This window comes from Hyperolius riggenbachi, chromosome 6 (assembly GCF_040937935.1).
Source record: "Hyperolius riggenbachi isolate aHypRig1 chromosome 6, aHypRig1.pri, whole genome shotgun sequence".
Classification (NCBI taxonomy): Eukaryota; Metazoa; Chordata; class Amphibia; order Anura; family Hyperoliidae; genus Hyperolius; species Hyperolius riggenbachi.
In genome coordinates, this window is record NC_090651.1 from 148253709 (window position 1) to 148264365 (window position 10657).

Below are 10657 nucleotides of genomic sequence, written 5' to 3' on the forward strand. Positions count from 1 at the left end.
AGTTTCAATTGGGACTTGTCAACTATACATGGATCTTTCTATCCTTAGAAACAAGCAAAAGGGAAGAAAAAGGAAGGGGGGCCCCCGATAATTGAGACACTGTGGCAGATTGGAAGGTGTATGTATGCGCGGGCGAAAGTGTGTGTATATATAGTCATATAGGATTGGATCCATGACTGATTACCACTCAGCCTGCAAGCACTATACCACTCATGCATGATTTATGCTCCGCATTGTTCCTTGGTTTTTAATGTGGGGAGGGTTTCTTTATCTAATTGAGGGTCTTATTTAGGGGATTGTGCCTTGTTCTATATCATGTTGTAATAAATGTATTTTGTATATTGGTATGAATTATGGTGGCCTTATAACCTTTATTTCCATAATTATGCAAAGCTGAAGCTGCGCCAGGGCTGGATCTTTCAACAAGACAACGACCCTAAATACTGCTCAAAATCCACTAAGACATTCATGCAGAGGAACAAGTACAATGTTCTGGAATGGCCATCTCAGTCCCCAGACCTGAATATAATTGAAAATCTGTGGTGTGAGTTAAAGAGAGCTGTCCATGCTCAGAAGCAATCAAACCTGAATGAACTAGAGATGTTTTGTAAAGAGGAATGGTCCAAAATACCTTCATCCAGAATCCAGACTCTCATTGGAACCTACAGGAAACATTTAGAGGCTGTAATTTCTGCAAAAGGAGGATCTAATAAATATTGATTTCATTTCTTTTTTTGTGGTGCCCAAATTTATGTACATGCCTAATTTTGTTTAACCTATTTTGGTTCCTGGACGTAGTTTCTTACGTCCAGGAACCATGCGCGCTACCGCGGCCGATCGTGCGTGTGCACGCGCACTCCCGGCTGCGGATTCGGTAGCCAGGGAATCAATGTATCGGGCTATGGTGCCCAATCATTGATTCCTCTCCCCTGCTGAAAAAGCGACAGCTTCTCTCGGAAGCTGCGCCTTTTCTGGCCGTTCCCTTCCCGATGCGTCACTGTAAGCGTATGTTATGCTTAGAGTGATGTAATGTAAACAAACTCATGGCCGCCATCTTGTGGGCAAAAAGTAATACTACACCTGTAAAAAAAAATAAAAATTAAAATTAACACACATTTACATTATAAATCTATTGTTTACCTCCCACCCTCCCAAAACTACCCAAATAAAATGTTTACTATTAAAAAAAAAAACATTACAATAAAAAAAACAAAAAACATGTAAATATTTACCTAAGGGTCTAAACTTTTTAAATATCAATATAAAGATGAAATATTTCTATATTTTTTTTTATTTTAAACTTGTAAATAGTGATAGATGCAAAACGGAAAAAATGCACCTTTATTTCCAAATAAAATATTGTCGCCATACATTGTGATAGGGACATAATTTTAACGGTGTAATAACCGGGACATATGGGCAAATACAATACGTGAGTTTTAATTATGGAGGCATGTGTTATCTTAAAACTATAATGGCTGAAAACTGAGAAATAATGAATTTTTTCCGTTTTTTCTTATTCTTCCTGTTAAAATGCATTTACAGTAAAGTGGCTCTTAGCAAAATGTACCCCCCAAAGAAAGCCTAATTGGTGGCGGAAAAAACAAGATATAGATCAGTGCATTGTGATAAGTAGTGATAAAGTTATAGGCTAATGAATGGGAGGTGAACATTTCTCACGTGAAAACGACAGAACCTGAATGGGTTAAACAATTATTGCACACTTTCTGTAAATCCAATAAACTTAATTTCCCTTCTCAAATTTAACTGTGTGTGTCTCCTATATGATATATTTAACTGACATTTTTTATCTTAGCAACAAACGATTTATACAGGAAAATCATGACGATTAACAAGGTTGCCCAAACTTTTGCATCCCACTGTATGTAATCACTAAGGGCCCGTTTCCACTAGAGCGAATCTGCATGCATTTCCTGCATGCAGATTGCAGATTCGCATAGACAATACAAGTGGATGGGACTGTTTCCACTTGTCAGGATTTCTGAGCGTTTTTTTCTGTGCAGAAAAAATCTGCACGGCAGAGCCATCAGAATTCACATACCGCTATGCGATTCGCATACAATGTATTTAATAGGAAATTCGCATGCAGTTTTGGTATGCAAATTTTCATGCGAATTTGCATACGATTTCGCATAGAAACAATGGAAAAGCACACAGGCACTGCCATGGTTAAATTTGCATACATAGTCATCCGTGCGAAATCGCATGCGAAATTCGCATCCGCATGCAAATTTTTTCCGCGTCGATTCCCACAGCACAAGTGGAAACGGGCCCTAAGGGCCCTTTTCCACCTGCAGTCGCTAGCGTTCACGCTGAACGCTAGCGATTGCTGAATCGCAAAACCGGCGATTCCCCGACGTTTTGTGGGCGCGATTTTGCTATGCTATTGCGGCAAATATCGCTCCGCCGCGCGTTCGCGTTCGGGTAAAAAACGAATCGCGGTAGTGGAAATGACCTACCGCGATTCCTATGTTAAAAAGCAAACCGTAGCGATTGTAAAATCGCTAGCGGTTTGCGACTTTGCGATTCAGCCAGCGCTGGTGGAAAAGGGCCCTTAGAGGAGTAATTTAAAGTGATTTTAAGTATTGTTTTTTGAATGGTAGCTCAAGCTTGAAAGTAAGTCACTAAGCAACTGAAAGACCCCCTTCCCCTGTATACCTGGATGGACTGTGTTACTAAAATTATAAGATATATATTTTTTTTACAATGAGCCCTACTAAGAGCACAAAGCAATGGCGATGAACACTTAAAAGTACTGTAGTTAGGGCTATAGTGTGCAGAATAACAACAGTGCAGCTCAATGCTTGATGTAATATGCTTTGTGATATCCTGCAAGTACAATAATGAGCCTTCTACAGCAGTTGAAGTGTGTTCTTCCACTCCCCGAGAACATCTTAAGGTGGCCACACACCACACAATTTTTTAAATATCTGTTCAATTTAAGAATTGCAATCAATTTTTCTGACTGATTGTAACATTTCAAAAATATGACCAATGTACCACACACCTATGTTCAATTTTTTACCCAATTATGATAAAAATGATTGGATACTCTGACAAAATTGCTAGGGTGTGTATATTAATACATTGGCAATCTAACACACACCATACAATCTTTAGAAAGATTGAAGAAAAATATCTGGATTTCCGAAACGATAAAAATCGAAGAAAATGTGAAATCCGATCGGATTTTTCAGTCGAATGAAAAGAAAACCTTTAAATTTTTTCAGGAGATCCGATCGTTTTTATTGAATTACCGTAAAATTGGATCATTTTATTGTATTGTGTGTGGCCACCTTTAGCTAGTTATGTATCTTCTCAGCAACACTAATCTGTGGTTGAAGGCCACTTGTCAGCCCTTTTTTACATGCCTTGAGTGTAAATACCAAATGATTGAGGACGGTTTTGGACTGCGGATTGGCAGTAGCGGTGCGGTGCAGCCCGGGGATTACCACGTTAGTACATGGCAATCCCTGTCTGGCAGCCAGCCAAGCAGGAAGTGGCTCTCACTTCCTGTTGCCAAAGCGATCATGTGTGGGGAAACATTGCTAAAATACGCTTCCTCGCATGAGCGAAGTGTAAAACTTGCAGTGGTTGTTTTAAAATACGCGCCATAGACTTACATGACTTCCGGTCCGCGCATGTCAGCGAATAGCCACGTAACGTAGGTTTGCCCTAGAGTCAGGGATACGGTGAAAACATCAATTCTGTTGCATCGCACTGTACCAGATTGGTATGAAAGGCCCTGCGGTGGGGTGCGGTAAAAATGCACCACCGCCCCAGTGTGAAAGGGCTCTGAAGCATCCAGTAGGATAGAACCAACATAGTTATCCGAGTCTCCTGCTCATCCTCAGTTGCTAATTCATCAATCGGCATTATGCAAAAGCTTGTCAAGTCCACTGAATTTTCATCCATATTAACACTTTTTGGTTCAATTCAATTGACTGATATTCATGAGAAATGTGTTGGCTACCCCAAAGCTAAACAGCACCACAGTTTAGTATTTCTAACTTTAGCTCACAATGATTTTTATCCTACTTGTAGTTGGCTTTATTTGGACTGGTTATAGTTTGGGTTTTCCTGGTGTATTACATGCTCCGCTCATCTAGAGTCAGCATCTGAAATTGATCATAATTATATGTTTAAGCAGACAGCAACACACATACTTAATATAATCCCTGCGTGTAGTCTTGTAAAAAGATGAACACTGTGTATGTTCACTGTTGAATAATGAAATTAGAACATACAAATTGCAATGATCCATTATACATGGACAGAAGAGGTTATCCATATAATGTTCCACATGAATTATCTGCAATGTAATCACTCTAATTATCCCGACTTTGCTAACTGTTCGCATTTTTCTCCGTCTCTCACACAGACTCTTGTTTGTACTTAATTTATAATTCACTTTAAACCAGCAAAAAAAACATTTGCTATTTCAGTGCAGTAAATATTCCAGATAAAATTCTACAAACGGTGCCCATTAATAGACTGGATGTCATATTCTGCGCTGCATCTTGAATATATTGTGCAGTAAGTATAATGTGCTGGCTAATATATTCATTTATATCACTCCAAGACCAGACTCTGCATTTTCTTTTAAATGGAGTCGTAAAATAAGTGCTGGTCTCACAGGTAACATTATTCTACTGAGCAAATCTGATTCAGCTTGCTGTCATTTAGAGATTGCAAACCAAACATGCTGTTGTTTTCCAAAAGCAGACAAGCAGTTTTTTCGATAGAAGGCAGTAATTTATACATCTGAAAAAATGTGCAGGCCAAGGATATCTTTATGTTCCTTGCTTGTTCCTTTCTTCTACTAAAACTATACATCAGAGCGAGAAGAACTGCAACAAATTGGTTCATTTAAAACAGCCCCAAGTACTGTGATCATGGGTAGTCGCCAATCATATTTCACATTTTATTTGTTTTTTTTTTCCCACATAAAAGATGATTACTGATTGGATGTTTTTTTTTCTTTTTTTGTAGTTGATGTAAGTCTAGTTTTACTTAAACAGAAAAAGCTCTTGCGTTGGCCAATCAAAATTTTTATGGCCATGTGAATAAACCGCACAGTTTCCTAGCAAGAAACCAAATCAAAAACGTATACAGAATAGATTACATTCTAAAAGTAGGAAAGAACATAGGAGACATGTGCCATTCAAGAATAATCCACAGGTTTATTCCGTCCAAAGCGGTTGCAAGGGTTGTCTGCTAAGTGTAATGTCAGTGGGTGAGTAAGAGAGATAGATGTGAGGGTACAGGTGGACCGCTCATGACAGCTGTTTTGCATCTATAATACTTGGTCATGTGGGGTCTGGGGTTGGGCAGTCTAAATACGTTAGGATCCACTACCATTCCAGCCTCCATTGCCTTAGAAACCTAAATTGTGGTCTACTCTTCACCACTCTGTTGGTCATGCCTCTAGTTGATATGTGACTGGTGAGACATATTCATATGCGGCAAGTCTGTATATACATTGGTAACCCTTATTAAACCATTGTTAAACCAATGCTCCACCTACCTGCTACAAAAATGTGAGTTCTTATGTAACCAGGAAGGCTAAATGTATGTACCAACCACCCATCCCTGTACAGAATAGGCATGCCTGCAGGGCAAATGTTTTGAACTTGGTAGAAAGACCATAGAAGGAAAAGTGAGGCTATAGTGAAAACAATGTGCCTGTAATATGTACGAACAGAGGCGTCAAGCAGAGTAAAACAATGTTCTAAAAATGATAAAAAGAGGGAAGTCGAGGTGGACTTACATCCCTCTGGTAGTGGACATATACTCAAATGCAGAGTAAAAAATATACAATTTATTCACAGCTCCATAAAATCGCAACGCGTTTCGCGGTCAACAGTCCCGCTTCATCAGGCAGTACAGGAGCATATATAGAACTGGTTCAGCTCACACGCTTTATGGACCTGAACCAGTTTTATATGCTCCTGTACTGCCTGATGAAGCGGGACTGTTGACCGCGAAACGCGTTGCGATTTTATGGAGCTGTGAATAAATTGTATATTTTTTACTCTGCATGTGAGTATATGTTCACTACCAGAGGGAGGTAAGTCCACTTCGACTTCCCTCTTTTTATCATTTTTAGAACATTGTTTTACTCTGCTTGGCGCCTCTGTTCGTACATATTACAGCACGATTAAGTCCACCCCTGGTGGAGAGGTTCTTTCCCCATTTTCCTATCTACAGAGAGCGACTTTTATACCTGAGTGGGGTCAGGTACTAATACTCCCCACCTGCCTGTCAAGTGGTTACCTGATGGTAACCCACCTTTGTGAGTATAAGAACCTTTGACATTACATTATATATTGAGCTTACCAGACAATATTGCACTATTGGGATCTTGGTGTCCTCTGTTTTGTTTTTACATATAGTGAAAACAAGCACAAGTGTCACCAGAGGGCCGTGTGAAATCAAGAGTGACAACCAAGAATGCATGGACAAAGGTCAAGAAAAAAGAAAGAGCATGAAATCAAGCCCATAAGCATGCCAGATGGTTCCATCCCAAGTATATTGGAAAGGCCTACACAGCAAAAAGTATAAGTGAATAAATGTAGATACACTTCTTATGCTATGAAAAAAGGTGAAGGTGGCTAACCCCACTATAACTGCAAGGTGTGTATGCCAGAGACAGTCGAGTGAAAGCATTTATTACAGATTACACTCTGTCTTCAATGATTCAGTCGAGTAAACTCACAACCCTACTCAAACAGTCTGTGGATACAAAGAGTACTATAAAAACAGGTGGATTGGGCACCCATTGTGGCAGGCCTTCTCATAGATGCCAATGCAAATAGCGGGTAATGGGTGCCCAGCTGGTGATTTTGGCGCACCCAATAGTAGACAGCCAATCAGCTATAAGTAGTAGTTTACATCGTGTAAAATAGGGGTTAGATTCAGTACTCAATTAGCGACTAGTATCCGATCACCTCTTAGTCTGTATAGCTAATTAACTATTATTAGCTGGTCAGCTAATGTACTTTCAGTCATTTGGGTGCTGGTGGATAGAGTTAGGTGGGTGGGGAGAGGGGTAGGGGAAGGGTTCAGCATTAAAAGAGGGGGTTGGCATTAGAATAGGGAATGGGTAAGTTTATAGTAAAACATCAGTAATGGAGTTTATTGATATTTTAACTAACGGCTACACCCAGCACCCAAGCAAAGGGTACGATGGAAATTCAATATGTACTCCTATAAAAAGTGTTTTGTGTTGTTGCAGTCATGTCTAGAGGAATACTGATTACTGAAGCTTAAAAAAAAATCCTACCCCTCAAATTACCATGTAGCAACAGAATTCTATTAAATACTCCAATAAGTACAGAGGAAGTTCTCATTGTAATTACACATTACTTTTTCTAAGGTCCTTGGGACCAGACACATATACAACATTTTGCAATTTTGCTAAATATTTAAGGCAGCTTAGTCCATGAATAATCCTATTAATTAAAATGCTTAAGGGCAGAGAGGCGTTCTTTAAAAAAATAATGGAGGCATGGGACTCTGAATATCTTAGAGTCAATGCTTATTCTTTTAATCTTTTGAGCTAGCTAGTCAATGGTATCATCCTAGTTCAGAATTTTCTGTCATAGTGATACCAGAGCCCAGTTCACACCCAGCCATAGTCACTAGCAATAAGCATATTTCTTTGATAAACACATTAAAATATTCACTTGTCAATGGGAGTGATTAGCTAGGAGAGAACACTTGGCAGTTAAGAAACGCGTCATAGCAACCGCTCTCTGTACTGTGCCATTTTCTGTAGTTTTTCTGGGTTTTGGGCAGTTTTGGTGCATTTGAAATCTGCAAATAAAATAAAGATAAAAAAGATTAGCTTTTCATATACTTTAATAAATGGATCCAGATCCCTTAGTGATGTATTTTGATTATCTTAAAAGGAATGCAGTGGCGCAGTGCTGTTGCTATAACAAGGGCAGCACCATTTTGTGCTAATCAGCACCTATATATGCCTGAAGAAGGAAGCCCTCAGGCAATGAACAAAACCACAGGAATACTTAACCAAAGTGTTCATGGACTCCTGTTGTGAGATATAGACTGTACATGTGTGTATATGTTTATGTGTGTACATTTGAATGTTTTTAAGCATTAAAGGCATGGAAAGGATGGGAAGGCTGTAGTAGTCACATCTCTCCATCACCCCAAATCCAGCAGAACATTAAAATAAAATAAAAAAAGTATATATGCCATTAAATATAAGTCACTAGAGGGATCCAGAAACCCCTTAGTGGTGTTTAATTGTATCCATTTAATTGACCTCTATGATCAGTAGGATAACAACAGTCCTGCCTGTTCTTGTATTTGGTCTGCAGTCATTAGGACTCATCAGTACCTTTAGAAGTGGAGCTTCAGAGGCAAATAATCTCTTCTCAAAGGTCCAGCCATTAAACGGAGCAAAATCAATGCGAGTGAAAATGCTGCGTCTGGTGGTAGGAGGAAAACAGCACTTTCCTCATTCCCAGAAAACATAACTGCCAAATGCCATATTTACTGGGGGGTTTTATTTGTTATCTATCAGTGTTCCTGTACCTACCATGCCACCTCCCTCCATCCCACACATAAAGGTCTACATGTGGTCAATTTGGTCACAAGTTGGTAATGAGAGAACCAAGGGTTTTACACATTTTTAAATGCCTTCTTGCTCTTTTTACCCTCATATATCCACTTAATATTAGTCAGGTACTTATAGACATAATACAGTCAGTATAGGAAGGGGTGTTCCTGGTTCCATCTCTTAAAGGGAACCCGAGGTGAGAGGGATATGGAGACTGCCATTTTTATTTCCTTTTAACCATTTCAGCCCGTGGGGATTTTTCACCTTATGCATCAGAGCAATTTTCACCTCCCATTCATTCGCTAATAACTTTATCACTACTTATTACAATTTATTGATCTATATCTTGTTGTTTCTGCCAATAATTAGGCTTTCGTTGGGTAGCACATTTTGCTAAGAATTATTTTTTATAAATGCATTTTAACAGGATTAATAAGAAAAAAATGGAAAAAAATGGAAAAAAATCATGATTTCTCAGTTTTCGGCCATTATAGATTTAAAATAATCCACGCTACCATAATGAAAACCTATGTATTTTATTTGCCCGTTTGTCTCGTTTATGACACCATTTCAATTTTGTCCCTATCCCAATGTATGGCACCAATATTTTATTCGGAAATAAAGGTGCATTCGTTCAGTTTTGCGGCCATCACTATTTACAAGCTTATAATTTAACCACTTGCCGACCGCACGCTTATACTGTGCGTCGGCAAAGTGGCAGCTGCAGGACCAGCGACGCAGTACTGCGTCGCCAGCTGCAGGCTGATTAATCAGGAAGCAGCCGCTCGCGCGAGCGGCTGCTTCCTGTCAATTCACGGCGGGGGGCTCCGTGAATAGCCTGCGGGCCGCCGATGGCGGCTCGCAGGCTAAATGTAAACACAAGCGGAAATAATCCGCTTTGTTTACATTGTACGGCGCTGCTGCGCAGCAGCGCCGTAAGGCAGATCGGCGATCGCCGCCATGTGACAGGGGACGTCCTGTCACTGGCTGCACAGGACGGATAGCGTCCTGTGCAGCCCCGATCACCGGGGATGAGCAGGTAGGAGAGGGAGGGGGGAATTTCGCGGCGGAGGGGGGCTTTGAGGTGCCCCCCCCCCCCGCAACTAGCCTGCCCACCAGAGCGATCAGACCCCCCCTGCACACCATCCCCATAGGGGGGAAAAAGAGGGGGCGATCTGATCGCTCTGCATGAAACCTGATCTGTGCTGGGGGCTGCAGAGCCCACCCAGCACAGATCACAAAAAATAACGCTGGTCCTTAAGGGGGGGTAAAGGGTGGGTCCTCAAGTGGTTAAAAAATGTTCATAGTATACCCCCTTCAAATGCATATTTAAAAAGTTCAGACCCTTAGGTAACTATTTATGTCTTTTTTTTTTTTAACCTCCTTGGCGGTAATCCCGAGCTGAGCTCGGGGTATGCCGCCGGAGGTCGCCGCTCAGGCCCTGCTGGGCCGATTTTCACTCTGAAAAAAGCAGCACACGCAGCCGGCACTTTGCCAGCCGCGTGTGCTGCCCGATCGCCGCCGCTCCGCCGCTCCAAACAGTTCCGGCCGGCGCTAGGGGCTGGATCGGGCGGCTCTGACGTCAGGACGACGACTGACGTCCATGACGTCACTCCGCTCGTCGCCATGGCGACGAGGAAAGCGAAACAAGATAGGCCGCTCATTGCGGCCTATCTTGTTACTTTCGATTGCCGGAGGCGATCGAAAGTACGCTTCCGGAGCGCCCTCTAGTGGGCTTTCATGCAGCCAACTTTCAGTTGGCTGCATGAAATATTTTTTTTTTAATTTAAAAAAAACCCTCCCGCAGCCTCCCTGGCAAAATAAATAAACCGCCAGGGAGGTTAATTGTGATTTTTTTTTTCCCTTAAAAATTTTATTTGGGTAATATTTTGGTGTGGGAAATAAACAGTTAATTTTTAATTTTTTTGGGCAGCACGGTGGTGTAGTGGTTAGCTCTCTCGCCTTGCAGCGCTGGGTCCCTGGTTCGAATCCCAGCCAGGGCACTATCTGCAAAGAGTTTGTATGTTTTCTCTGTGTCTGTGTGGGTTT